This window comes from Littorina saxatilis, linkage group LG8, assembly GCF_037325665.1.
Source record: "Littorina saxatilis isolate snail1 linkage group LG8, US_GU_Lsax_2.0, whole genome shotgun sequence".
NCBI lineage: Eukaryota > Metazoa > Mollusca > Gastropoda > Littorinimorpha > Littorinidae > Littorina > Littorina saxatilis.
The window spans coordinates 3,259,154-3,263,028 of NC_090252.1; the positions used below are offsets into that span (position 1 = coordinate 3,259,154).

Genomic DNA, 3,875 nt, shown 5'->3' on the forward strand with positions numbered 1-3,875 from the left:
GGCGATTTTACACCTCGGGTCTTTGTAGGCTTCTGACATCAGCAATCCGACAGTGTCGTTGGTGACGACAACAACGCTTATGTTCGCCATCAGTATCTATATGATAAACGCAAGATATATAGACCTCGGTAAATCACAATCACACACACACACACACACACACACACACACACACACACACACACACACACACACACACACACACACACACACATACACACGCACACGTAAACATACATTCACGCACACACTCTCATGAACCGCCATACATTTACACATTCACCCACGCACACAAACACACATGCACACACACACACGTCAACGAACACCAACACATGCACACACGTGCACAGGCGCGCACGCACGCACGTCTCTGTTTATAATGCTTTACCCTTGCACATTTGAAATGCCACTTCAGTAGAAATGTTAAGGCGCCAGTTCCATTCACATTTTATGTCACAGTGTGATCAGAGTATTGGCCAAGTCAAGTTTTGGTGTGCGTCTATATTAAGGGGTCGTACGTATTGGCGACAGGTGGAACGATTAGGATGTGTCGAGAACCTTTCTTTCCTTTTGTAATACTATTCAGTTTCAGACTCTCTCGTTCGTTCTCTCCCCCTCTCTCTGTCGCAGGCAATGAATTTAAATTAATGCCTCCCTTGGGTCTTCCAAGCGAGCTTGTGGACGTTTTGTTAGATACGTTTGTATTCGGTGTTATACGTGTGTGTCTATCTGTTCACATACATGACCGCTGTGTCAATGACCAGTGCCTGTAACGTTTTGTTTTGTCGTGTTCCATTAACTTACCTTTTTCAGATTTTTGGAACGTTGGCTGTCTATATGTTTTTGATTTTTCCTATCTAAAGCTTCCTGGAGCAACTCCTTAAGATCTCTGCTAACAGCACCGTCACAGCAAAATCCTTTGGTCCGTTTGGTGAGACGAGCATTGGAAAAATCCGCATCGTATTCACAGGCGAAGGATAGCATGAAAACAAGACGGAACTTCTTGCTGAAGAGTTTATGTTCTGTCATAAAGTCATGAACGTTGTTGGCAATGAAGTCGAAGAGCTGAAACTATAGTAACACCCAAACAACACACACACACACACACACACACACAGACACACACAGACACACACAGACAGACAGACACACACACACACACATACACACACACGCGCGCGCGCGCACACGCACGCACGCACGCACACACACAGATTGTTTGAATTTGTTGCCTCGTTTTCTGCGTGCAGAGGTTCTACGTGCAGTTGTATTTAGCTCCGTAAATTACTTGTTTTTGTAATGCATTTCAGGGTCTTAGAAACGTTATTGGAAGAGTTACATGTTTGTGTTGATTGTTTTTAACAATATATGAATAGTGTTTTTTGTCATCCATGGAACAAGCACGATACCATCAAGCGTTGTAATGAAGTAATTAACACAGATGATCTTGGATTGTCTTTTTCTAAACAGATATGATCCTGAAGATGTTGTCCTTAATATCCGACAACATGTTAATGGCTGAAAAACAAATGCAATGCTACCTTTCTCTTAAGGACGATCCTTTTAGTGAGATCTCTTATGTATGCAAACAAAGCATAATATAAACGTTTGGCTTTACCTCTTCGTCTTTTCCACGCTCGGTCACATCCGGGATGACATATATTTTAGACCAACTTCCGCTTTGGGAATCCTGAAGTCTCACCAGATGAACTCTGAGAGTCGTTCTGGTAAGGTCAACCATCAAGAACGCACCGCTTGCTGCATGACATATTAACATAATGAAAACATCAATGTGATTTAATCTAAATCTTGTCAAACAAGTGTTATTTCATAATTCAATTTACTATAATTATAGAACAACTACGTCAGGTATTACACTCAAGCGAACCTTTTTCTAAATACAATTTTAGATAAAAATGATCAGCTTGTCGGCGTCATACCTTAATTATCTTTCACCAAGCAATATGCAAATACTTAGCACGTTCACATTTGTGTTAGACAAACAACAATTGTTGACGGTGAAAAAGCTTATATTGTTCTTTTTACTTTTCTTTTTTTAAATGTGTGTTTACAAACGACGAAAGCCTTAGAGGAATAGGTGTATCTATTAATGAATAAACCTCAGTCATTATGCGCACTGACCTGATTTAGTTGGCAAAGCTTGGACGGAGGCAACACACGTGAAAAGGGTGTCACCCTTGAGAGAGGCAGTCAACTCCTGATCTACAAGGTCCATCACCGGCTTAAGATCTTCTTTTGAAAGCTCAAAGTCTGTGACATCCTGACATTTTGACAGAAAACTCACAATAAAACAACCAGCAGAATAATTATGACATGTTTAATATATTCTCTCTCTCTCTCTCTCTCTCTCTCTCTCTCTCTCTCTCTCTCTCTCTCTCTCTCTCTCTCTCTCTCTCTCTCTCTCTCTCTCTCTCTCTCTCTCTCTCTCTCTCTCTCTCTCTCTCTCTCGGTATTACACACCGGAATGACCGAACATAACGTATCAATAAATTCCTGTTGTGCAGCGGGTTAAAGTATACCCTGATACCTCGGAGATATACCTTCACTCGGTCTGAACGACGTCACGTGACATGTTATAATATTATGGTGGAAGAGAATGCTGTCGCTTACTTTCCACCCTCAGTTCGGTAAGACTGAAACGATGCTCAGTCACGGAAAGAACTATCCAAACTTGCAAGCACAGCCGCGGTTGTCCTGTAAGTTCCCGATCCATGTTAAACCCTCATCCTCAGAAGAAAAATAAGCGACAGCATTCTCTTCCACCATAATAACATGTCACGTGACGTCGTTCTGACCGAGTGAAGGTATATCTCCGAGGTATCAGGGTATACTTTAACCCGCTGCACAACAGTAATTTAACGTTACCTTATGTACGGTCCAACCGGTGTGCAATGGGTGCTCTCTCTCTCTCTCTCTCTCTCTCTCTCTCTCTCTCTCTCTCTCTCTCTCTCTCTCTCTCTCTCTCTCTCTCTATGTCTCTCTCTCTCTTTCTCTCTCTCTCTCTCTCTCTCTCTATGTCTCTCTCTCTTTCGCTGTCTCTCTCGCTCTCTCTGTCTCTGTCTCTCTTTGTCTCTCTCTCTCTCTCTGTCTCTGTCTCTCTTTCTGTGTGTCTCTCTCTCTGTCTCTCTCTGTCTCTCTCCCTCTCTCTGTCTGTCTTCCCCCTCTCTCTCTCTCTCTCTCTCTCTCTCTATCTCTCTCTCTCTCTCTCTCTCTCTCTTTCTCTCTCCAGATTTAGCCCAAAACAAGACACAAAGCAAAGACGACAACAACATAATAATCAATAAACATATACTACTTACATTTTGGCATGGCGTGTTTGATTCGGGAGATACTCCGTTTGATCTACCACATATTAAATGATCTCTCTCGGGAGGACGCACCGTCTCCAATGTCGTATTGTTCGTCTGGTTTCTATCAACAGGAATTACGTTTTAAACAACATTGATACAACGAAACTAAAAGCACATGTTTTGAAAACATGCGAATATCTAATGCACGGCTTATGTTTGAACAATCAAGGCACACAAACAATGTCTATTGAACGTTGAGTGTGGTCACAAGGAGCTTAGAGTGGTCTTTCGAAAAACAACATTTGCTTCCTGACATTTCACTGAAAGTGATATTCAGTGATTAGTGAGCATCATCATTATCAGTTGTCTGTTGTGTATTGTATTGGTCGGCAATGTGGCCCCTCGGTCATAAAGCGCACACTCATGGGTAGCTGCAATATTCCATCGATATGACCATAAACTCATGCGTTCAAGAGTAGGTTGAAGACTCAGTTCTTCCCGTACAGTAGCTGGCTGCGACTTTCATGTTCGACGTGATGTGTTGTGCCCCAAAAGACATTC

At 42.3% G+C, this 3,875-nt stretch overlaps 1 long non-coding RNA gene across 1 annotated transcript; it reads right to left on the reverse strand.

Annotated features, from left to right (window-relative positions):
• On the reverse strand, positions 1-3,384 carry LOC138974925 (uncharacterized). Its single transcript, XR_011458450.1, has 5 exons — positions 3,324-3,384; positions 2,146-2,284; positions 1,622-1,761; positions 808-1,074; positions 1-96 (listed from the first exon to the last, which is right to left on the reverse strand). It is a non-coding gene; the product is annotated as an uncharacterized lncRNA (long non-coding RNA).
• Positions 3,385-3,875: the final 491 nt, after the last annotated feature.